The sequence below is a fragment of the Cyclopterus lumpus genome, chromosome 6 (genome assembly GCF_009769545.1).
Source record: "Cyclopterus lumpus isolate fCycLum1 chromosome 6, fCycLum1.pri, whole genome shotgun sequence".
NCBI lineage: Eukaryota > Metazoa > Chordata > Actinopteri > Perciformes > Cyclopteridae > Cyclopterus > Cyclopterus lumpus.
In genome coordinates, this window is record NC_046971.1 from 12,966,380 (window position 1) to 12,993,270 (window position 26,891).

Consider the following 26,891-nt stretch of genomic DNA (forward strand, 5'->3'; position numbering starts at 1 on the left):
ATCTCTTAAATAAACTAATGACTTTATAATCAGGAATATGTACTATCAGGTTTAAGGGCCTGATTCACTGCATATCGTGTTAAAGTGCCAAAATAAAATTAACTTAGACTTGATGTCATGCAGCTATCTGTGCTTGGCAACTCCTCTTGTTATTGAGTATGTTGCAGATATACAGACACCACAGGTAACAACATGTATCGCAACAAGCAAGTGTGGCGATGTCACCGTGGACAGGCTGACCAGCACCATCTAGATTTCAGCACAAACCATTTCAAGCAATTATCAAAACTGACGAGCGTCAAAATGCTCAAACTCCTAACTAGAATACAAAATGTTGACTGTATTTTAAGCAGAAGTGTGGAGGCAAGGTTCACACGTTTTTAGAAGTTATGATAATGTGCATACATCCGCTTTGCTGTGAACTCAATAGACTTCAACTTCTAGTACTGTAAACTGTAGCCTGCTCTTGTTGTGATGGATCATCAGCGTTATTATATACACATTGATTTATATTTTACCCAAACGATGCGCCTGTTTTTTTACAAAGTCACAGTTTGACAACCCGCACTTTCGAGCCCAAGATTACATGTGAGGGACTTCTAAAACCCGTAACTTACACATGGGCTATCTTTCATAATCTACCGCGAGGCTTGTCACCAGGCAGTATTACAGTTGACGATGATTCCCGTAAAAGTTTCTCGCAATTGGGCTGATATCAACAGCGCGCGCGCGTCTGACTGCACCCTTTATACAGACACACATGGACGTTTAACGTGAGATGTAACTGATAATTCAACATGACTGATGTTAAGTGCCACGCGATTGCAATCTGTAGCCTGTCTCCTATTCACCTCGCACACCCCGGAGAAGATAAATAGAGAGATAGATAACGTCTCTGTCTCCCAAATCCTCTCTACGTCTCCCTCTTGCGCTCTTCTCCTCTCACTCACTGGAGCTACAGTACCGCTGCCCCGCTCCGCAACATTGTTTCTATTTCCGTTACTCACCTTTACTCCAAAGTCAGTCGCCGTGTATAGACACTCTATATCGGTGGCTCCAGTGGATAAACGTAATTTCAGTTCACATTTACACGCTGACTGCTATTTTAGGGGGAGCTGACAAACTCAGAAAAAGCCAGTCTCCCTCTTGTCAGCGAGAGGCTCCTCCCCTTCTCTGACGAACTGCCCCTATCCCTCCCACTCTCCCACTCTCCTTCTCTCCCTCTCTTTCGCGCTCACACACACACGCGCACACACACACACACACACACACGCGCACACAAACCACCGTCAACACATTGGAATAAGTAGTACAAATGTAAATAAAAAAGTAAAAAAAGAAATAATTAAAGTGAAAATAAATCTACGCCACGTTGCTCATGCAATAGTTTACTGTTTATAGCCTTTATATATAAGCTACATTGTTTTTTAATGAATTGCTGTTATTTGACTCGTGCCATAATCATTATAACAACAACAACTTTGTTCCAGACAGCCCTCAGGATGAGTCAGTGACAGCATAAAGCAGACTAAACTTTGGCAAAAAGAACTAACAAAAACACAAAAACAACGATCTAAATCAAACACAATAATTACCGAAGTACAATGTGTTTTCTTCAAGACTGACTTAACATTAAGACAACTACTTTCCCAAATGACTTGGCTTGGCCTCATTACATTATACACATTTGACGTCACATCTCTAAGACAACAGCAATGGAATTTGGCTTAAAGGGCACGTCCCATAGCCAATACGAATCTTCAGCGTCTGTTGAGCAGCCAATGAGAGGAGTGAGGCGGGACCTGGATGACTCGCACATGAGTATGTCACGTGTACGTGCAGGATCAGAGGAAGTGGGTTGCTTGGCTCGCTGGACTGTTTACACTGGCGTTTGGAAGCAGGTGCGATAGCAATTGAGCACAATTATCATCCTCTGTTTCAGTTATGTATTTAATATGAATGGGAGGCACGTGTGGCCAGGTTTAGATAGAGTCAATACATGCACTTGGGCACATTTTATAGATAAATGTGGCAGTTCAAAGCCATGTCAAGTTAATAGAGCGCGAATACAGTGTTACAACGTAACAAGGTACATTTAGTAAAGTATAATCGAGTATTAGTAATTTTCTGCTACTTTACACTTCTACTCTATTTTGTACTGTTATAAGCCTACGTTTAAGATTGTATATATGTTTATAAAATCATAATATTTTTTGTAAAAATCTACTTACGATCTAATGATATAACAAACACAAATGTGGTCATTTTGTCTCCATAATGAGTGCTTGTATATTCTGTATGACTTCCTCGTTTAGGTCAGAGGACTTTAAAGACACCTTACTGATTTCTGCAAGTGTCATTTCAAATGTTAAAATACAAAGAGTTACCTGACTAACTCGCTTACTTTTTGAATATACCCACATCTCTTTGTATTTTAGAAATAACAGCCAAAGCAATCTGGTGTCCCTGCAAACAGAATCAGTGACCTGATGGCACTATTGCACCAGCTGAAGAGTAAAACAGTGTGTGATTATTTTGGCATCCTCTTCTAATGGCTTCCTGTTATATTACACTGCATGCTCACTAATGAAGGGAATACATTCTCACAAAGCATGGCTCCTGCTGTATATAGCTAATTTGTATTAGTCTAGTAAAGCCTGGTCCCTGGTGTATTGTGCTACCTTTTTCACCAGTTAGTCCCAGTCCCAAAGGAAAAGTCTTCCTCATCCTCCTCAGGGCTCAGGGCCAAGGAGTCACAACTGCCCTTAATGGATTTTAATACCTGTTCAACAGTTACTGCATTACTTACCACTACACATACACATACACACACACACACACACACACACACACACACACAAACATATATATATATATATATATATATATATATATATATATATATATATATATATATATATATATATATATAAACACATCATTTTTAACCAGTGGAGATATAAGAGTCCATTACAATCTCTGCCAGTTGAGGATAATTGCATATTTCATGTAATACTTGAATAGTACTCCCCTCTGCTTCTCACACCCACATCATTCCTTTATATTAATTAAGCCATAAGATTGCAGCTACATTGTAGGACAATGCACTACTTTGTATTTGTTTGTTTATTTTGTTGAAATTCCCATCACATCCTGAAAGCATTTAACGAATCAAATGCTCTGACAAAAAGAAATGACAAAAAAAATCCAGTTTTTGTTGCTGTCGCAGGACTACAATCATTTCATTGGCCCAAATGAAATGATTGAATGGACTTCCTGCCTGTCTATTCCTACCTTCCTGCACGTATTCAGTCCATGTACTCATTGCTCTTTAGTGGAGTCTTCAACAGCTGTGAGTACTAATAATAGCCATGTTCGTTTTTTTACGTTCATAATGATAATTGTGGGGCAGTGTCTTTGGATCGACGCCTGACTGGACGGGGTGACTATGTTGCTGACTAGACACCTTTCTTGCTAGATGTTGGTACTTTTGGAGCTAGGGCTGCTAGCTACTTTCACGAGAAAAGAGTTGGCAACACTGGGCTGTGTTCCCAACTGGATCATTTAAAAAAATCGACTCTTGCTAGTTTCTCAAGATTACCAACCCTAGCTTTCATCCAGCCCTGAGAAATCTCTAAATGACATGATTGCAGCTAAAATGCAATTGCCTTATACTCTCTTGAGTCACTACGTAGCTCTGAATGCATTTCAGATGCATCATCTTATATCCCTGAAGCATGCTGTATTGGTTCAACAAAAATCTGAAATGTCCTACAGATCCCAATGGTCTTTATGTCTGAACAACGGAAAAGTCCTGAGGCGCCTGCGTAAAGTCGACAAACCAATAGCAATAGCATACTAAAGAGACGTCTGTTTCCGAATGTTTCAAACCAAAACTAATATGAAATGCGATTACCCTAAACAGGTGGGACATGAAAGCAATCTCTCAAGTAAATGAGAGCTTGCTGTAGGATGGTGAGGTATCTTGTTCATTCTGGCATGCACAGCCTCCTTTAATGACAAGGTTGGCAGATCGATCCTCTGCTCTTGTGTATGTCAAAGTGTCGTTAAGTGAGACACTGAACGCCAAGTTTCTCCCTGGATGCTTTACAGCAGCGCACTGCTCCTACAATGCTTAGGATGGGTTAAATTCAGAGGTCAAATTGAATGTGTACCTGTATGTATGTGATGATTGAAATACAGTTTAGGTTCACAACCAAAGCAGAATTTTTTCAATGAAAACTTTCCTCAGAATTACAGAGATAATAATTGCATTAATTCAGATAAACAGAGCAGAACTTTTTCCCATGAGGCCTTTTCTTAGACTTACTCTTGTTAAACTAAGAAAAAGCAGAGCACAATATTTTTCCTTTAAAAACCTTTCTCAGAATTACAGAGATAATTATATCTTTAGAACTGGTCAGAAAAACTGGGCAAATATCTTTTAATTTTTGCAAGTGAGTATATAGCACCTCCAGAACTACCAAATGAAGGTTTTAGCAAATTTAAATCAAGAATATGGAATAATAATTATATTAAAAAATATATATATATTATAATGTGATACAATTATGACAAATGTGTTTCCCTTATTATGTAGATGTCTAAAATTGTATTCCATGGGACACAAAAGCACTGATTTCAAATTGCAACAACGTACAGGGATAGTGGCAGCCTACAGGAGTAACAGGACACCAGCTCTGATAACTTTTCTTCAAGCCCCTCATACTTAGTTACACTAATCTAAATGTTCCTTCTCAAGACGCCATTCATACTGCTGCAACATCATGTGAGAGTAGTATTGTAATAAGTAAGCTACATCTGCAAATGGTTTCCAGCCTTCTTAAAGTATGGGGTCCAAAAGTGAAAGCCTATTAGCAATATTACATTATTTAAGAACATTCAATATTTTTAATAAAAACAGCTGACAGCAGTTGCTCACACTTTATCGTCTCACACATGCATGGAATCCTTCACTTTCCTCTGCATTGCGAGTAACGATAGTCACAACAACAAAGAATTAGACAGAAGCCACCCCAGCTGTTTTCTTGGAGTGTTTTCAATCAGTAAAGTTTCTGCTGTGCGGTGGTTCTCAGTGATTTCATGCTGATGCCAACTGACAGTGTGGATCCAAATTGCTCTCAGCATCTCCTTTAGCAGCAATCTTGTGTCGACATACACCCCTGCCTCCCATCTTCCCAACATGATGCCGGCAACAAAACAGTGATGTTAGCAAAAAAATACAAACAACACTACCATAGTGATTTACATGATCAGCTCATTTAGTTTCACCTCATCATGACGCTTACAGTAGATGCGGTGGGATAATATCTCAAATCCACATAATCACTCGAGGGAGACGTCACTAGATGCACAAAAAGTAAATCTTTAAATGAAAATGACAATAGTGTTAATTGGCATCACAGTTCCATCATGTGCAAGGAGTCAAGATCTGTCCTGACACCTGTGTCTCACCTGTTTGTTGTTGTTGTTCACAGAACCTGCTGTTTCAATCTCTATTACTCCCCCCTACAAGTTTCTTTCTCTCTTCCTTCCTTTCTGTCTACAACACTTCCTCTTCTTTCAGCTGACTTTGTTTCACTCTGTCCATTGATTTAACTCAAAGCCAGACCAGCTGGCTTTGGATGCTTCCCTCAGAGCCTGAAGAGGCCCGTCTTCACACGCTGTTCCTCCGCTTGTCCCTTGGTCTCTCTGCAGGCAGAGAGCAAGGGGGGCAGTGGTTTGAAAGGTAGGACCCCAGATGGACATAGACATGTCGGGCATGCGTTATGTGAGGAGGCTTGGCTCAGCACTCTCTGGACCAGCCACCGCTGTCAGTCATAACCCCAGAAAGTGTTGAAGATTGTTCCTTCCTCCCACATAAGGCTGGGAGAAAAATTCATTTGTTTTTGGTAAAATAGATATTCATAATGCAAGGTATTATCATGTAGATTCAATTTTTTTAAACTTAATTTTTCAAACGTCTGTCAGGTAGATTGTCTTTTTTTTTAAAGTTATTGGTGAAAATTGTATTTTGTATGACATAGTAAGTGATGCATTTCAACAAGTTACATGCCAAATAACGGTTTGTTCCAGCAGGGCTTTGATGCGCGACAGCTGGCATTTCCAACATTGCACCAGACCACAAATAGACCCAGACACTCTTTCTCTCCAATTAAAAAATGGACTAAAACAGTTGTCTCATGCAGCAAGCTTTATTAGGCTATATAAGTCAAGTTTGATCTACAATACGATAGCGGGAAAAGAAATATATGTTTATTTTGTAAATGAGAAAAGCACAAACAGATCACTGAGTCAAACAACTTTCTGAGACAGCAGTCTGACCGCCGAGCTCTGAAATACCATTTCATTTTCTGAAGCTCATTAAAACAGCCTTTCTGAAAAGCCCTCAACACATCTCACCAATCCCTGGTCCTCCATTCGCTGCAAACGACACATTAAGACTTGCGACAAACACTACCAACAAATGCCATCCTGCGGTCTCAGTGACTTTTGAGATAACGACTGAAATATGAAGTTACTCATTACATACTCTGCAGTGTTCCATACATAAGCATCAGTTTATTAAACAAATCTCCAAGTAGTGGTTAAAATAAATTAATACAAAAGTATTAAAACATCTAGAAGGATTATTACAGTAAAATACTTTAAAATGTGTTGGTTTCAAAGTGCTAAAACTCTCCATCCACAGTGATTTGAATCATATTAATGGCACAAAACGTTTCAAACAAAGTCATATCTGAAGAGAACACAGCAATATGTTGGATAATCAAGATCAAGATCTAAAAATACTCCATGTCTCACAGTTTGGATCTCTTCTCTCTTTACCCACTTTAATTAAAACTAACAAATAGCATAGAATAGCATTTAACTGTTAATGTGAGCGAATGTCACTTGAAATGAAAACCCTCATGATTTCAGTTCGCTGAGGAAAGTGGAGCAGATAACACAGAGTTATGAGATCTCCAGTGAATGTGGGTCAGAGGAGAAGTGTCCAGTTAGCTTTTGTGGTCAACTGCAGTCAAATGTTCTTTGCAAACCAAGAAAATGGCATTTCAGTGTATTTGTTATTCAGGTTTAATGATACGACTTCTCAAATGTTCCGTGATGTTTTTCATCTTGTTTATATCTCACTTCTGTACAACTTTGACACGCTGCAGTAGGTTTTGTTGAGCGTCTGTGCTCTTCCTGAGGCAGAGAACGACAGCACAAAGGTCCTTGTGATGAGTTGATGATCTCTCTTGAGATTACCAGTCTCTTGGGTTTCTTAAAGTATTCTCCTCTGTTTATCACACTGCTGAATAGTCATCAACTGCAAGGTGGAGTAGTTTGCTTGATGAGCCCCCATTTTTTTTCCTGCAGATGTACAGAGATCCGCTCTTTAATTATCTCCAATATTCACATGAGCCTATAGCTCCATTTATAAAATGTAGTCTCCGCCGTACTGAGCTCATTAAAAATTGAACAAGGTCAGGAATGAAACTGCTCTTACCATTATTCATTTTGTCCCTAATTTCAAGTATTATTTAATTAATCACCTGAAATGACTCAAATAATTCACAGTGTCATACGTTACTGGGAGATATTAGCAGTTTTCATCCTTACAAACACACATTTCATTTGTGAGCAAAATGGAACAAGACACTTTCTGTAATGTATTCCTTTACAGAGCCATCTGTAAATGTCTGAGATTACACTTATTTAAAAAAGAACATCCCTGATGCCTTTTCTGGCTTTTAGGGGATAAAACATTGATGTTCTATGAGGCATAAGGATCATTATGCATTTCACTGTTGGCTAATTTCACAGATTTTCTGACGATGATTGCATCATGAGAAAAAACCTTGTTGTGTGTGTGTGATTTTCTGACATCCCAAAAGCCAGTCAGCAGGTGCCATCACTTCTCATTCCCACCATTCACAGTGTAAAGACATGTTGAGGACGAGCAGGATCAAGGGAGACTGCCACAGGGAATGTGTGGGAGAGACCACTCTATAATTTCTGCCTTTCAGCCAGTTCTTCTTGGCATTTTAGCAACGATTCCACATCAAGCAAATGCGACTGTAATTCAGTTTGTCAGACTATATAGCACAAAAGCTAAAGATATCTGAATATACTGTCACTGTTCACCTGTAGGCAGCCTTTAGAAAAAAACATCAGTTTTTCTCTCTAATCCAAATGATGTTTCTTTTTTCTTACCATATACTTTTCTTCCTGATTGGTGGTGGCACACAAATGAGGCCTATTAGAAAGTACAATAGTTACAATGTTTTCAACATAATACACATAATAGTTCCTTATCTTAACTTTTGTTTTTGATGTCATATTCTCTAAATTGCTTCTATAGTGCTGTCTTTGAAGACAAGCGCAATATTAAATGCATATTCCCTCCCAATGCTCTAGTACTGCCCGGTTGATTTCTAAAAACCTACCCTATCACACAATTGTAGGTAGTGGATGCCCAGTTCTCGCTTAGCATTATGACTCATACCAGCGCATATAGCAGCTATCCAACTCTAATCCACAAGAGATAATTTGGTATTCATGTTTTACAAATGTGCTTGAGAAAAACCCCTAAATCTTTTTGGCAAGTGCAGTCGAGAAAGTCGTGCAAGCATGTCATCCACCATGAAAAGGCAGCGGGATGGTTGAGTAAAGCAGGGCTTTGTCTCCTGACTTCAGCCTGAAAGACACTGCCATCATCAGCTCTCTTTGTAGCAGACTTTGTCTTTCCAGTATTTCACTGGTTTCTCAAAGGTAAATAGAGGCTTGACTCAGTGGGGCAAATGCAGTTTTCCTACAACAGGTAATACATTTTCGTGTCAGGCCTGCGCGTCACAGATTAAACATGCTTTGTTTGGGATGATTTATGAGTGTGATGCTGTGCTGGGTGCACTTGGCTGTGAGGAACTGAGGGTTTGATGGTGGTGAGGGGGTAGAAGGTGGGGCGGTGGGTTGGTGAGTGTCAGATTTGACTTACAGGAAGACTGATCTGTAGCTGCTCCGAGGGTGCCCACTGCAACACGCACCTCTGTCATTAATCACAGAGCGACTCAGAGTACAGAGTGCTTTGTCTTCTCTTCCTCTCACACCAATGCTACGAGCTGTCACCATCCCGAGAAAAGCTTCAGAACAACTATCAAGAAGTGAGAGAAACTGCTGGTGCCTTTCTGAAACTACAACGTATGTATCTAATCCCGCAGAGAAGTTGCAACACAAAAACAGGACGCCTTACTCATTTTCCTCTATGGTAGCTGTGGCATGCCAGTATCTCTGCAGTCGCTGGAGGAAAAGAGCTATACAATCCAGAAGTTCCTAAAGCTACATATAAGTAGTTGCATAAATATGTTGTGGTCTTTATCTAGACATTGTCTGACTATATTGTCGGCGCTACTCTTGTACTCTTCCTCCTTCAGAGAAGGTTACCTGGATGTACAGGATTAAGATCATTCACTATCCTTACTAAGAAAGGCTGATTCAGCAAGCAGCGCAGCTAAAAGCATGTTGACTTATAATCCAAATACAGCTGACCGCTGATGCCCCACTTTCTACTGATCTCACACGCACTCCTTCTAGCTTGAGTTTGAGGTAATTAATCACAGCAGTAGTATTAAATTAGAGATTGTATTTCAGTGTGATTAGGTAACTCTTCACTGATAGCTGAACTTCAACAAACTAGAATTACCAACTCTTGGTTGTTAGGCTCCACCAACCGTCAAGTTGCAGATCCATGTCTGTCTGAAATGTCATCACTTCATCCCTTTAACCCTGTTAGTCATTTGTCTGAAATTGTGATAATCAATGGCAAAAAACTTGTTTAGTGGGGTCCTGAGATATCGCGTTCACGAAAATGGGACAGACATGAGGTCACAGTGAGCGTGACCTTTGACCGTTAACCTTAAGCCACCATCAATTTAATCAGTTCACCGTTGAATTTAGATAGAACTTTGTGCCAAATTTTTAAAAAGTTGCTCAACTCTACTATGTAGAGCCTTGTCGAGGCTTGAAAAACAAGAATGGACCGGACGGACGGACAGATAACCCGAAAACATAACGACTCCGGCCACGACTGTCGCCAGCAATGAGGCATCAACACATTATTGACATAACATTGCACACATTTGGCTGATGCTTTTGCCTAAAGAAACATACAATATGTGCATTCAACTTTTATGGGAAAAACAACGAAATGATACTCAAAGATTGTTGTCTTATTGCAAAAGTCTATCAAGTCCTTGTCGAACACAAAAAATTGTCCTAGTTTTTATGGACTTAATAGGAATAGCTAGCGATACTGTGGCAGTTTATGAGACCAGAGAGGTAAAATAAATGATCAAATCTGATATTGTGTACAGTAATGGCGAGAACATAGAAAGAGCACAAATAGTCGAGGCAAAAAAACATACATTAAGGAGGAGTTAATTCTTGAGTCTGTAAAGACCTAATAAAATAAACATTCAGAAAAGAGGCAAAGCAGAAAGCAAATAATAACCTACAGTTATGCAGTACATAATCTAAACGAAAGCATCTGCATGAACCTCTTTCCTCTGTGCATTTCAATGTATCCTCTGCTCCCTGAAACTGTGAAATTGTCACGTCAAAATATATTTCTTCCTCCCACTGAAATATGGGCTAAAATTTGCCGTCTACCCATGGCATCTCATAAACAGTTCATTTCTAAATGTAAACCTAGGTGGTCAGGAAGGGGAATAACGATCTGTCAAAATAGAGCTGAGGTCCACAAAGCGTGCTTTCAGTGTGGAGGGCCAGATATGTGAAGTATATAATTGCATGCACTGTTTAACATTTATTACATTCAGTACACCATTGCGGTTTGTTTATCGTAACATACCAGGCAAACAGAGTTAATGTGTGCCTAAGCAAATATTTGCAGCACTATATCAAATTCAGCTACCAAATTAAGGATATCAGAGAGGCCAAATAGGGTTGTGTTTGAAATAACAGAGTTGTTAGGCCATCCGCTGTTCCACACACAGATTGCCCTATCACATGAGTTGCTGGAGTGTTTGCACACAGAGCTTTGCCGCTTGCGGGCTTATATATCACACTGTGCCTTATTAAGAGCTTTAACAAAATCTGGCTTTCACTAGCCCCCCTTAGTCACCACTCCGAGGGCAGCCGTCTTCAGGACCTCGGTTTGTACACAGCCCCGTCTAAACGCCTAGTCCCCCTAAACAGTTTTGGGCAGTATACATGTGCTCGACAGATAAAAGGCGAGAATGGAGATATTATGGCGGCGCTGTATAAAGTCATAGCAGAATTGGTCTAAAGTGATATGCTTTTTCCTGTAACTGGTGTAGGAGATCAGACACACTCATCTTTATTGGATGTCATGCCTTGACATGATTCAATTTGATCTTTCAACATATTGCACTGCCTATTTAGATGTGCGCCACGAAATCCTTCACATTATTCCAATAAAATGTAGAAAGCAACTTGCATTCAAAACGTTTTTCTCACTGAAAATGTAATTTACAACCACATATTACATTAAGTTAAGTTCTGATAACCATGAAGAGAGCATGGTAATGGTCTCATGGTACAAGTTCAGCTGTCAGACAGACAAGCCATTTACTTTTATGCAAAAGTAATGAGCAATGGTCCACGAGAGTGAACCACTGACCCCTGAATTGATTATCTCCAGCTGCATGCTGACCCTCTGAAATGACTTCACTGTAATCGTTGAATGTTATGATGTATTCTGGGCGTAGCCTAACTGTGTCCTATTCCTTCAGTCACAAAAATAGAGGACTCCATTTTATTATAGCATGCTGGGAATTCCCCTCCATTTCCTCAAGCTCTTGACCTCTCTCTATTGTATGTGCGAAGAGAGGGTCTGGGGCCGGCGTAGCCTATGCAGCTCTACCAGGCTGACAGATCGGCTCGTCGTGCCCTCTGCTGCTCCGTCTGCACTGCGGCTCCATTGTTCTGCCCTCTCAGGCCGAGCCGCGGGGCAACTCCTCACCATTGTGTCTGACAGACCTGCAACCTGATACCATGGCAGCAGGCGCCTGCCTCCGTCCCTTTGGGACACTGATGCAGAATGTACTGTATATGTGCATACGGGCATGTTTGTGTTTGAGTACAAGTCCAAGTTTTAATCAAATTTACTCAGACAACATTTGTGGTTATAACAACCACAAGAAAAGTGTAAACAATATAAATGTGTTAATTGTAATGAGGGGCTTTCATCAATCAGAACCATGCAAGTAGTTTACTATCACACAAGAAAAAGAATAACATGACCCAAGCGCCACAGGCAGAGGCGCAAACCTGGGACTACACTGTAGTAGGACGTATGCTCAAAAAGGCCCAATGCTCCCATTTAGTAGCAAACTATACACTCGGAATCACATCTTTAGTGCAACAAGAAGAAGACTGACATCTTATCTCACCTCCACAGAGAAATGGAAAAACTGTGCCTGAAGAAGCCTATAGCACAGACACAACACCACAGCCTATGCACATCAAAGCAAGCCACAACCAAGTTGAGCATGCCATTGTGTGTCACTGAGGAATAGTCCTCTTTTTATGTAACACACAGATGATTAAAGAGTTCAACACAGCAAGCAGACTAATGACTCCACTGGGTTGCAGGAGAACTCAGGAGAGGAGAAGCCAGGGCCCCTGGAGAATACTTGCTGAAACAGGGATAGGTTCTAAAATATACAAATTTATTCATCAGAAAGCAGTCTTTTTATGTCATCGATGTGTGCCTATGTGAGTGTGTGCAGGTGGCAGAGAGTGAATGTGAGGGAGGAAGGCGGAGGGGGGAGAGAGAGAGAGAGAGAGAGAGCGAGAGAGAGAGGAGAGGAAAAACAGATAGGAAGTCTGATAGTATCAGCCCTCTTTGAGCTAAAAAAATATCAAGCAACCAGTAACAACCACCCTGGAAAAAAACTGCAAACCCTGCCATAACGTTAGCTTCACTTTCTGCATCTTCACATTTTCTCTAATAGTATAATGGGTATTTTAAATATCATTAATATGTTATCTTGAACCATTTTAAAAGGTCTCTGTGGAGTTTCTTCCTTAGTTTATCATACATGGTAATGGATGCTGGTATATGTACAGACAGTAAAGTGAGATTTTTTTATTCCACTGGATAAATGGACACCATTGAGTCCCTTGTGAGAGGTGACAACGTGATGAATGGTTGTGCTGTCTCTGGGACAAAGTGCAGGAATTATTGTCAGTCACTATAGGAGGAGGAATTAATGACCACTACCTCGTGGCAAAGGGTAATCATATGAGATTAAGAAAAAAAGACATCTTCAGGCATAGAAGGTGCAACGTTTGACCCTGTAATCAGGAGCACGAAGATAAAACTTACATATCAGCAGCCATTCTGGTGCCGATATAGCACTGAGAAAATAGGGTTTGATAACACTCCATATTTATTTCACAAACATTATGTAAACAGCCATTAACATTTAGTTTCATTCTATTTATTTTTGCGCAATTTAAAAAAATACAAAAACATAACAAATAAATAATATATCAAAACTCAAGTGTACTCTTTGAAAGTATAGTCAACTTTTTCCAGGATGTCTGTTAAGCCAAGGGGAATATTTCTTTTTAAATATCCATCCATCCATCCCCCATTATCAGCCGCTTATCTGGGGTTGGGTCAGCAGGTCAGCAGGCCCAGCAAACCGACCCAGACTTCCCTCTCACCCGCAACATTTTACAGCTCATTCTGGGGGATCCCGAGATGTTCCCGGCCCAGCTAGGAGATATATTCCCTCCAGCATGTCCTGGTCTTCCCCGGGGTTTCCTACCAGACGGACGTGCCCAGAAAACCTCCAGTGAGAGGCGCCCAGGAGGCATCCGAATTAGATGCCCGAACCACCTTAGCTGACTCCTTTCCACACGAAGAAGTAGCTTCTCAACTCCAAATTCCCTCCTGATGTCTGAGCTCCTTACCCTATCTCTAAGGCTGAGCCCGGGCCACCCTACGGAGGAAACTCATTTTGGCCGCTTGTAGCCACGACCTTGTTCTCGTCACGACCCGGAGGCCCAGCTTTCCCTTCCTGAGCCGCCTGATGGTTTGCCAGAACCTCCTCGAGGCCAACTGAAAGTCCTTCTCCATGGCCTCCCCATCTCCATGGCCTCCCCAAACTCTTCCCATGCACGAGTTTCAGCATCCGCGACCACCGCAGCTGCAACCCTTCTGGCCTGCCGGTACCTGTCAGCTGCTTCAGGAGACCCCTGGGCCAACCAGGCCCGAAAGGCCTCCTTCTTCAGCTTGACGGCTTCCCTCTCCCCCGGTGTCCACCACCGGGTTTTCGGGTTGCCGCCACCAATCACCTTCCGACCACAGCTCCTAGCTGCCGCGTCCACAATTGGGGTTTTGAACATGGTCCACTCGGATTCCATGTCCCCAACCTCTCTCGGGATGTGTGAGAAGTTCTTGCGGAGATGGGAGTTGAAGACCTTCCAGACAAGATCATCCACCAGATGTTCCCAGTTCACCCTCACTACACGTTTGGGCTTGCCAGGTTTTTCTAGCTCCCCCGCCATCTGATCCAGGTGGTGATCAGTTGACACCTCTCCTCTTCTCTTCACCCGAGTGTCCAAGACACCCCCTGACAGTTTTCTCTGTCATTGCCCACGTGAGCGTTGAAGTCTCCCAGGAGTCGGCAGGCAACCCCCTATCCAGGACCCAGCACCGACTCCATGAAGGGTGGATACTCCGAACTGCTGTTTGGTGCATAAGCACAAACAACAGTCAGAGCCTTACTCCCCGCAACCCGTACTACTCCAGAAAAGGACAAAGTCTAACCCTTCTCCAGGAGCTTGGTTCCAGAGCCAGTGCTGTGCGTAGAGGTGAACCCAACTATATCCACCTCCTGCATCAGCTCTGGCTCTTTCCCCACTAGCGAGGTGACGTGAAGAGCTAGTCCATGCTGACAGCGATCGGCTTTTAGTATTTTTTATATGTTCAATACTACATATTCACAGACAGTATAATATAGGTATATTCATTATCAGGATCAAAACTATAGACAACGTTTTCTATATTCTCAATGCAAAAGACAAAAAGAAATTTGTGAAAGAATACATCTTTTTTGTATGAGATCACAAACTGGCACTGGTGCTCCATGCGTTGATTCCTCGAAGCCCTGAGGTCCTGTGTTCATCTGGGTTAACATGGATTCCTCCCACACTCTACAGATCAGTCCACATATCATAGCCTGTCATTGTTTGAAGTGGCAAATAGTACAATTTGGATCATTGCCAGATATGGTATTGATACAGCTGAATGCAGATGGGTGTCCTGGGCACATCAACTTCTTAAGTTAAATGTGTTTCTCCATAGTGCACCAATAGCACTGTTTGTATACATTTATTGGTATTGTTTTTCATCCCACAAACCCCAAAAATGGTAGCCAACATCACCTAAAGGAAACATTTCGGATTTGTAAGTTGTGTTACTGTGGTGATTCTCTGTCTGTGTCTCTCTCTCTGTCACCCATCCATTTTCTATACCTCAGAGTTGTGAGGTTGAAGACTGACCCACACATTGGACAAATTGGGGGAGTAATTGTTACTTTGTTTGATTTATAGGACGTTTGTATCATTCCCTCTATGCAGTCAATACATATTTGTCTTTGTTACATACTTTAGTCATGTAAATACAAATGTTTGTTTTGAACAATAGAGAACCTTGAATTTGAGGAATCATGTTGGCATCATTCTGAAGCTGTTACAAACCATTGTGCTCTAAGAGCAAACATAATCCGTCCTTAGATTGAGGTGCTATTTGTACAGGTAACAAACAGACTTGTATGGAGATTCAGAGTGATACGTTAAATAAGACACAGAACTACTTACTAGAACACAACACAAACTATCTAGAAAAACGTCAACTATTACATCAAGTAACACAAGGTCACAGAGATGAATATTGTATGTCAAGATGTGGCAAGTTATAGAACAAACATCTGATATTGTTGTGTATAAAACTAGAATTCCAACATTTTACAAGTATAATGCCTTTATTTCTTAGAAGTAAAATGAAGTGCATACGAGCATGTATTAAATACACAACACATTTTCTATTTAGCGTAATAAAATTCAAAGAGAGAATTTGAACTATGACCACTATTAAAAGAAAATATTTTTACTCAAGTGTATTTGAGATTTTATCCCATCTGATCCCATTAAAATGAATTCAATTCAATCCAGAGATTGATTAATTTCAGTTTCATATCCACAAGAGCTTTGCTCCCCCTTCACTGTAGTTCAAGGCCTCTTTTAGAAATAGAAAATAATACCCTGAACATACATGCTTTTAGAGGAAGAGATCCTCATCCCTGGATATGGCATTGAAATAGTAAATGCAAATCCACTCGAACGTTTACTCTTCATGAGTGCGATCCAGCAGGGATGACAACATAAACAATGGTGCAGATAGTTGTTCAAACCAGCTGCACATTGCTATTGTTAGGATTAGCATGGTAATCTCAGGGCCAGAAAAGCTGACTGTAGAGACACCTGATCAGACAGGGAGGATAAGTATTTGTTCCTTTTTCATTTCAGTTAATTATTACACAGTGTACCTCCATATTATGATGGACATGTAGGTTGATATTGCATGAAGAAAATAGAGAAACAAATAGAGAAGCGCAAGATAGAATGTTTGAGGGAGACAATGTAGAGGAGGATTATAAATCAAGCAAAGAGTATAAGGGAAGAGAAAAGAGAGCAAAATGAGAGCTTGTGTTTGTCTGGATGGGCAGAAGGCCTGCAGAGTTTGGCAGGAGTCTTGCTTCTGACAGCAGCTGTGGCCTTAGTTTTATATCTTAAGGTGGTGCCTTGACTCCGCACTAGCCTTTCCATCTCAAGCTCTCATGTTTTCAATCAGAGGGGACCATAAATTATTGTCAGCAGTAATCACAGCTGTCCAATGTGGGCCTGCTGAGGGGTTCCAACCTGTCCTGGTGCATCAAGTCACACTGGATCATGGCACCTCTGATATGGGCAGTGGGAAAGCCCTGCAAGCGGGCTAAGACACAACACAAAAGTTTAAAAGAGGTTATGTTTATCTAAGAACCTGAAGCAAATGAAAACGATCTGCTGGATGAGACGATTGAAGTTGACGATTTAAAGGAATAGTTTACTTGGAAATGACAATTCAGTTATGATACATCAATATCAGTTTCTATGGATGCTAATTTATAGTTCTGCTATCAGCCCTCACCTTTTTCCAGCTCGCAACATCGCAAACATCATAAATTTAAAGTACACATTGGACTTTTGACTCCTTGTTCTCTTCAATAGTTTGAGAAAGCTCATTTATGTTTATTTATTGTTCTAACTTCGATGGAGTTGGGGCGAGTTGTCAGCTACTGAATATTTAATTTGAGTGAACAATTAATTTTATTCTGTAAGGTTGGAAAGCAACACAAAATGACAGATTGTACATCTGTGGTTAAACACTATCATTCATTGTTGCATTGGTTAAAAAAGAAGAAGAAAAAAAGATTCTATCCCTGAATGAAATGGGAGATGTTGCACTAAATGCTGGCACAGTGCTCCTCCCTGAAGTCGCAAAGCAGACAAAGTGGGTTTCCCCTCTTTCTTCTGTCCGCAAATTCATCTGGCTCCTTTGGCAAGTTGCCCGGGTAATCGTGGCACGGTCTGTGTTTTTCACGACAGCACTGTTATTTTGCTGTGAAAACTCTCAGCATGGGGTGGCACACCCACCTCTGGCAAGACACTGCTGTCAGAGCTGATCAGCAGAAAGCAGCCTTCCCTTTCAATTAGCCTTGTCTGTCCAAGAACAGGGCCAGGAGCACCAACACAGCCACACAGGCACCCAGTGAAGGAACAGCAAGGAGAGCAGGTGGGAGGAGAGGGGAGAGCTGGAGAAGTAAGCCCCAAAACTCAGAACGGGGACTGAAATACCCTCCACTGCTGTGTTCTAAGTCCCTCTGTACCAGAAAAGGCTCTGCCATGGCACGTCACAGTAAACATAGGCAGGCTCCATGGAAACACGGCCATTTGGCAGGAAAGCATGGGATGAGATATGGCACCAATGAGGCAGATAATTCCCTGAATAACTATATCTTCCCCCTCATGTGCTATCACAGTGATGAAGAGTGTGCATGTGTGTGAAAGACAGAGGAAAAGAGAGCATGCGGTGAAACAGCCATGTCACACTTTAGAGTTACTTGGGAAACAACACACTGCAATTTATATGGCACTAATCAAGACACAAATTAGAGGTTGTTTGGGGAGCTTATGAACAGTGATGAAGGGGCTTGAGGAGGAGCGCCAAGGCCCGGGAGTGAAAAGAGAAAGGGTGGCAGCCATGCCCCTAGGTTGTTTGTCACAAATGCCACATCCAGGTGGGATTTGCAGAGTTGCACCCCAGCCAGCGTCTTTCTCTCAGTGGAAAGAGCCTGAGGTGGAGAATGGTAAACATGGACAGCTGTAACACAAGCACAAATGTCCCCGTGGGCTCGGCTGGGGATTTTTAATGGCGAAACTGCTAGGAGGAAGCACTGTATTGATAACCTTATCAAGTCTGTGGACATTCTTAGCATTAAGAATATTTCTTGCAGATTCAGTTCTGCAAGTTTTAAAAAAAATGCAGTGCAGTGCAAAGTAGATCCAACCTCTGAATTGATGGAAAACTTACTTTAAAAGCCTGTCTCTGGTTAAAACACAACGCAATCTCAACACCTTAAGCCTTTTTCTTCCGGTTCTCGTGTTTAGTTTATCAAAGCCAAGTGTTTTTTGAATAAAAGCAGGAAGTCACAAAGAGGAGAAGGATTGTGTGATACGCTGCTCCAATTTTCCAATCTTCATTCCGTAACAGTCGAAGAGATGCTCTACTTTAATGAGTATCATGTGTTTAAAGCTGTTTTAGAGGGGCCATTGTACCTTTAAAACCAGCAGCTCTGTCACCAGCTAACCGGAATCTGGAAAAACCCATCACAGACTACAACTTGTAAAACTTCAATGAGAGTACAATGAAGTACTTGTTACAGGGTCTGTCATTATTTTCCATGCCACCCCTCATTATAGAACACAAATTAGAGCAACATCTTGTTGTTGACTAAATGCTCTCACAACAAGAGCAAGATCCATTTAGGTGTTCAGGACCTGTTCATTTTAATACATGATCTTCATCAGCAGATGGAGTTTGCCCAGTTGTCATGAAATAATAAATACATTTCCATTTTCTCTGAGAAATATTAAGCTAACACTGACAAGAAGTCAGCTTTACTTAAAAAAGAGGAGAATATATCATCTATATACAAAATGTATCTGCAGATCAAAAGATGCTAAAGATGCTACAAAAGCAGCTATTTTGTCAACTGCTTTTCCGAGGGCAAAATTGAGCCTTTGAGTCGTATCAAACATCTTGATTAAATGATAGATAGTTGTAGCACTAGTGTAGCCTCTCAATGAGACATGCACCGTAGCAAATCCAGGCTTAAACCATCTGTTTCAGTGTTTGAATATTGTTACGCATGCTTGTGCATGTTTGTATTACATATCAGAGCTACTGCAGAGAACAAGACAATGCATTGTTGTGTTAGGCTATTGATGATGATGGGTGACACTTCAGTGAATGTAATGCTATTAGCAGTGCAATGTAATACCACACAGCAAATGTAATAAGACGGTTAGTATCAATATCACAGCAAAAAAGAAGTGTGATTTTCAAATGGCAAGGATGACTGGACATTTTCTTTTTTATTATGGGCTGGACGCGGTATCTCAGTTCACTTTCAAGCAATGCCAAACTCTAAGATCCAGCTGGTTTCTCATATTTCTTGTTCCATATGCATCCTGTTTAATCCATATATAACTGAGGATATGACTCCATCTCTTTGTTCTTTTGCCATTCACAAAGAATCAATACGACGTTTGAGGGATATTTATTTCGTCCCTATTTGACCAAAGTTATCATGATGATATGGTCTGACTTTTACTGTTGGAGACGAACAGAAGTTGTAATTCACTTGTTGACTATTTAGAATACAGAAAAAACATGTAATCTATGTGTCTGTGTGTGAATAGAGCAGTTTATGGACGTCACCCATCTGTTGTGCAGATACCACATTGTGTCATGGGAGCTAAGATTTTGATAGAAGCTCTATATATTGAAGTCCAGATTGAAAAGTGTGTTGATTAGATCCCTTTTTCTTCATAAAATAACGTCATCAATACCACGTTATATGCATTTATGTTTGACATTTTGCTGTTGTAGCTATACATGTCATACTGTCAGGAAATTCAAGTATATTAAGAGAAGTGGAACATTTAAAAAGACAATATAAATATGTAGTAAAGGAAGAGCAGTTGGACTCTAAGTAGAGAATGAAGGACAACATCTTTTCTCGCCTTTCCAGCTGATGTGTGGGACGGGGGCCCCTTTGGTGAACGCAGTTGTCAGCCGAGACAAACTGCAGCTCCTGGGAGTGCCCCAGATCTGACAGAAACCTCCCCCTCCATCAGTCACGTCATCTGAGTCAGTGAAGGAGTCTGCGCCCTGCTCGCGGTCACACTAACCAGGAGACACAAGCTGTTCCTCTCCAGGTGCTCATTAATGCACTTGTCCTTGATACCTCTACCATACAACAACACAAAGACAAACACATGCCTGCCGTGTTCTAATTACACTTGTCCGCGCACACACTTGCAGGGATGCGCATCCCGCATTTTACTAAGAGACTTGTAAATGTCAAACTACGGCGGACGCGCCTTTACTTCACCCTCCTGCTGTTGCTGCTCTTGTCTTTTTTTCAATTTTTGGAAGGCGGGGTACACACTGATAGGGACCATTGTTGTGAAGCAGAAAGACACAGAGTGAAAGTAGTGCTATGTAAAGATGGTTTGAGCCTTTGAAGTGGGGGACGTTGGGGATGGCGGAGAGCCAGGCTGAAGGAATTCATCAAGCTTCCTCAACAATTAGCATATGGGCCTAATTATCATATGAAACCAATCCTCCATAACCAGTCTACAATATGACTTCATATCCCTCTACATTACCACCCATCCCACTGAAAAATAGTGAGCATGGATGACCCCGGTATAGTCTTATACTTCTCCTCTCCAAGGCCTGCTTGAATAACTACCATACCGCCAATGTTCCTTTTTTTCCATTATGCAGTTAAGCCAGACAGTTAATTATCCAGGAGCAGGGAGGCCGGGTCTCTTTGCTGGCTGCGATAACGATATGCTTTGCTGGGCAGAGAATGAAGAGGGCCAGCCCACAGGGACCCGTGCTGATGTCAGGCAATCTTTCAAAAAAGGCCCAGGCAATTAGATGCACCAGTGCTACCAGGGATGACTAGTGTTATTGAGGATACTGGCTAGCTTCTCTAATGGGGGTATTTAGGGCAATTATGATAAAGATGTCAGGGCGACCTCCCCACGACTGCTGCTTTTACAAGGGGTGGCTCTAAGTGCAAGATCACAGAGCAGAAATAAGAAGTGACTAAAGATGTGGCCAGTCCCGTGTGGAAGTCTTGCCACCAGCAGAACTGCACTTAAGACTCGTCTCATGTGGAAAATGCTGTCTAGAGGTGCTAAATGGGCTAATCTGCCCTCACAGTTGAGTTTTATGGGACTTTGGAGTCTATTATGACAGTCTCAAGAAAATAAACACTCTGGTGCTCAATTAAAGAGTAAAGCCTGGCTGATTTGTTTCCATTTAGCATCCTAGATTCAGCACATCTGGCCCGGGGAGAGTTCGGAACACGGTTATTATTTAATGGACGAGGGAAGCTGACCATCTGTAAGGTAGCAGAGCCCCACAAAGGGGCCTTTCATGTGGCTACTGTTGTACACTGCTTGCGTCTGAATTGTTTCCATGCACACGTTTACCTCAGTCATCAACCTTTTACGCATTGGCATCCACACCTCACATCAAAGTTACACTTCAGGGACATAACCAAAAGCTACTGGTCACCGCACACACCTTTAACCAGCCAGACCAATTGCAATGTTAGCATATGCCATGCACATGGCTGGCATGACACTAAGCGCACATTGAATAATGTTTGAAGTAAGTTCAAAGCAGAGGAAAAGTGCAACGTGGAAGCAGCATGTATCCTCTTTCCTCCCTAAAAACAGCCAAACAGCTGGCCATGTTCTTACAAAGTGCTCAGTACATTTACATGATTGTTTTTATACCATGTCTGGGGATAATGCCCCGTGATATCCCCCTCTCTGTAATAACCTCTCTGGATAGATATTAGATAGTCAGGAAACAGCAATCCCACTATCCAGATGGAGAAAAGCTCTTCAGTGAAGCACATTCCAGAAGTAAGTGTTTCTTTCTGTTGTAGTTCACAGAACCGAGCCCCACACTATTTAGAAGAGACTGGAAATATTATAAATTAAGTTGAATGCATGAGCCTCATTATAATACTGTAATGAAGGAGTGCTGTGAGAGGAAAAGAAAAGCTTAATAATCCAAAAAACATGTTTTTTAGCCATGTTAGCGCATGGCTCTCAGGATGGAAATGTTGGCTGGTTGGTCCACCACTCTGGACCAGACTGAAGTATCTCAACAACTATCACATGGACTGCCATGTGCAGACATGCATGGTCCCCAGAAGATGAATCTTACTGACTTTGATGACCAGCAGGCTGACTTTTGTGGTTTCAGTGAATCATCTCAATAACAATTGTCTGGATTGCCATGAAATTGAGTACAGACATTCATGTTTCTTAAGGAAAATTGAAGTAACTTTGATACCTTGATAATATTATATATTGCACCATCATCAGGTCAACATTTAAAATGTGTCCAATACTTTGATTCATGTCAAAATAACTGAAAAAATAACATTCCCGTCAGCCTCATCTGCACTTTGTATTTAGTGCCAATTATCCAAACTTTTGATGCTGAGCATGGTGAACATTAAAGAGCATTGTGTTGTGATTGTGCACATGTTAGGATGCTAAAGTCAGAACAGTCAAAGTACAGCAATGTGCATTGTATAATATTGTCAAAGATAGTATTGCCCCCTCTGTAGAGGTATAACCTTAATTTACCATGTGAAAGTGCCAGAACTATTTAATTAATTGGTTGAATTTATCCATGAAATGTCTGACATCTTGCAGCCTTAAGCAATATTATGATCTTCTACCATGGCTGAAGTATCTCTTTTTGTTAATTCACACCCAATTATTTTACATTTTACTGGACATTGGCTGTTTTTTCATCATCTTTACTCCTCCTACATATTGCTACCAAAGCATTCCAGCATCACAAGCAAATGGGCATGAGGCCTCTGAAATTCTAGCCAATCAATCAGGCCAGGTTTGCCCTTCTGGAGCAACAAGCCCCCATCCTATCCAGCCATCAGTCATGCCCTACCTCTGGCTGTCCTCCTGCCTATTTTCACACCATCTTTTTCACTTCACACAGCTAACACAATGACTTATTATGTTTTCCAACTTGATTCCCCTTGATGTTTGCTCTCCAACTCTTTCGCTGCCTGTGAGTTACAATCCCGCCTGTCGATTTTCCATCATGATAGCTGGAGAATTAACTCCAAATGTTTAGCAATAGCAAGCAGAGGAAAAAAAATTGCTTTGAATTGTGATCTTAAATTTTGTTCTGCTTATTCACCTTCATCAGTTATATTTATCGTGACAATTAATATGTGTTCTTCTTTAATACCTCCAGAGAGGTTTCTGATGAGGGCATAATGTTGTGCAATCATACACATTATCTGCACTTGGCAAGTTTACAAAGTCAGTTAAAACAAGGAGAGGATGTTAAAAAGCTCTCTATGATAAATGGCCACTTGTGCAAATAACATTTATAATGCCAGTAATGTGTGGAGGTGTATTGTCTTCATGGGAGAAAGGCTTCACCCCAGTGTAATACAAATGAAACAAAAGTCAAAGCTTTTCCCAACAGAGTACAACATATGCCTGTACTGTAGAAGGTCACCTTTAAGGCTGCTAGTGTTTACACAGCTCAGAGGTAGAATTAGCTAAGCATCAATTAACAGTGTCACTGTCTGAGTGATTAAGTGTTTTTTTCTATCATAAGCTGTATAGTGTAGATCGGTGAGGTGAGTTTGCGGAGAGCTTTTTTACCCTTCACATATTGTCACAGGTGTCGAGAGATGAGATTGTCAAGGTCTAATAGAATTGGGGGGAAAAAACATCCTAAAAATTGCTGGGATTCCATCCAAGTAATTCCACCAGAGCATAACCTTGCAAATCTGAGTCATTTAGTTCCATTAGAGAGGGGTGTTTCTCTTAATGCAAATGGTTATCAAGAGCTCTGCATCAGGTCTGGAGAGAGGACCAGTAAGACCTGCTGTGTGTACATAAACCAGAGCTGTAGTGATGGATAGCTGGCTTGACAGAGTGTTGTTCTGTGATGTAGTGGAAGAAGGATCCCACTGTGACTCCCATCCACCATCACGCACACAAACCTCTCAAAACACCACATGTATCATTGTCGGCAGATACTGAAATGAGGATGTGTGACAAAGGAACACTGTATGTTTGAAGAGGAGGTGTAACGAAAGGGTAAAAGGTTGCGTGTGCTTGGATGTCTGCATTATTAGAATTGCATAATGGGGAACACGTAACTGCTCACTTCACAGACACAACAGGAGTGAAAATCACTCACCTTTGCTACACAAGCTCCACTTCTCTGTCTTCTACGCCATCTGTGGTCAACAAAAGAAAAAGCAGAGAAAGAGAGTGAGAACAAGACCCACCATCATTCCAGGAAGGACCCGGAAGGGTTTGGAGCATTGAAAAATAAGGCTAATTTGAAGGTCATTTAAAGAGCGCCAGGCAGTGCAGCTCAGGAGGGGGGCCTCTGAACAAGTGCAGGGGGAGCGGCTTGGGTTGCAACGCTGTGAGGTAGGCTCTCCGACGCTCTCCCTGGTGCTCTTCATCAATCTCTCCCATCCACCGAGAGCCTCCTCTGACCCACATAGCAGCCAGAGGGAGGGGGTTGCCTTTCTTCCATTATTAATACTACTGCATCACACAACCTGCACTTACCTGAACCAAGTCAGCACAGGAGCCACAAAGGCCAAAGAACCACAGGCAGACATTTTGCCTCTCATTCACAGTCAAAGATAAATTGACAACCCCCTCCCCCTTTTGATATTCATATTCCCATTGTTTCTATTTGTTTTTGAAGTATAGTTATCAGGGTAGGGGTTAAGTGTGCGATTTGGCCACTTCTTAAGTGTGAGTGATTCATTTCAGCTTTAAGCAAAAGGCATACATTTTCTACTCAAAGTGCACTATTCACCAAGTTTTCTGATCATATCATCAAAAGAAAGTCCTTTGAAATATTACTGGTTGACTCATTGCGACATTAAATGTGCATCACAGATTATATGTTACGTAAAGTGAGATGAAAAAGCAACCGAAGGTTCTTACAACTGCAAAAGTTAGAGTGATTCTTGGTTTCTCTTTTTTTCCTGGACAGATACCATACAATTTACACATATAGTTTTAAAAAGCAGGTGAAAGGTGCTTATGCTGGACCGCTCTGTAGCACAATTAACTGTGAATTGCAGCACTCTGAGTGAGCGAATGGGCAACTTGCAGACTTTTCCCCTTCAAGTCCCCAACAAGGGGGTACAAGGCTGGACTACAGTGTACCAAAGACAAGGAGCTGCACTATCCTCTCATCATTTGGAGGGATGTCCTTGGCAGTGCTATCTTTGTGTTTGATTGCTTGAGGGGCCAGAGTTACAGACAAACCCGTCTACATCACTTTGAAAATGTCTGGCAAACAGTTGCAGATCCATGTTTTAGCAGCTAAAGCTTGATTGCAGGGCCATTGGAAGAAGATGAAACTCCCCCATACACATATCTCCCTGTCACAGTGCTGCTAAAACTGCAATTATGATGGGACGTACACGCTGTCAGCACACAAAACACAGTTATTGGTTTAGTGGGCTATTGTCTAAACAAAGAATGGCAAAATATCACCTCCAAAGCTCTCCGTAATCTTTGATTTTGACATTGAATAGAAAGAAGAGAAGAAGATTTAGTGGCGAAACAATAGTAGATTTGTTTTCTGCATATGCTTCAAATTAGGCCAAGGTTTGGGTAAGGATAAACACAAGTTTAAGCCATTCTAAGTCTCTGCCATAGCAGAGAACAATTCACATTCGAATTCAAAACTATTGTTAAACAAAGCACTGGCATGGAGCGATGCTGCTGCATGGAAAGAGAGCTTATCTCATCGTACTGTGACTATCATGTCTTTGCTGTGGACAGCTTCAGTCAGTTCAAAGGAAGGGGTGCCTGGCTTAAGTGCCTGGCTTTGTTTCTACTTCTTTACAGCGGCATTACTTGCACAAATACTTTGATTAAGATACTGAAACACATTTCTTATTCTTTGTACAAATAACATGCTTTATCTGAAGTGCAGCAGCTGTGAAGATATTGGCATAGTAGCTGAACTTTGTAAAAGTGGTAAACCACTCCTGCAATTTTACAGCTAGGGATTGTTCCTGTTTCAACCAAATTTGGAATTTGATTTGAAAATAAATGCACTGTGTTAAACTCAAAGATAAAACGGGAATATTAAAAAGTGTCTTACAGGTAGTGGCATACTTTATGAACTCCAGATTTCCTACAATAGCTGGGATAAAGAAACATTTAATTATTTTTATACAAATATGTCACATTAAATAATGTCTGCTTTGTCACTTCCTACTCTAAAAACTATTTGTTGTGACAGGGGCTGATGTTCATTTCTGAGTGGTGGGTGTCTGCGGGTTAACTAGCACAGGAAGTGGGCACAGCTGTATAAAAGGTAGGTGCTACTTTGTGGTAAATAACTGACATATCTGCAAAACCTCCAAATAGGGCAGAGTTTG

General features: G+C 41.3%; 1 protein-coding gene across 7 annotated transcripts in view; it reads right to left on the reverse strand.

Annotated features, from left to right (window-relative positions):
• Positions 1-26,891, reverse strand: part of mef2aa (myocyte enhancer factor 2aa) — an 87,656-nt gene that overhangs the window by 55,430 nt on the left and 5,335 nt on the right. For 4 of the 7 annotated variants that reach the window (XM_034534945.1, XM_034534944.1, XM_034534939.1 and 1 more), the window contains exon 1: positions 1,008-1,174. The gene's annotated coding sequence lies outside the window, so the exon portion shown is untranslated. Of the gene's footprint in view, positions 1-1,007; positions 1,175-24,667; positions 24,708-26,891 lie in introns of those variants that run through there. The other 3 variants (XM_034534942.1, XM_034534940.1, XM_034534941.1) reach the window with 1 other exon arrangement.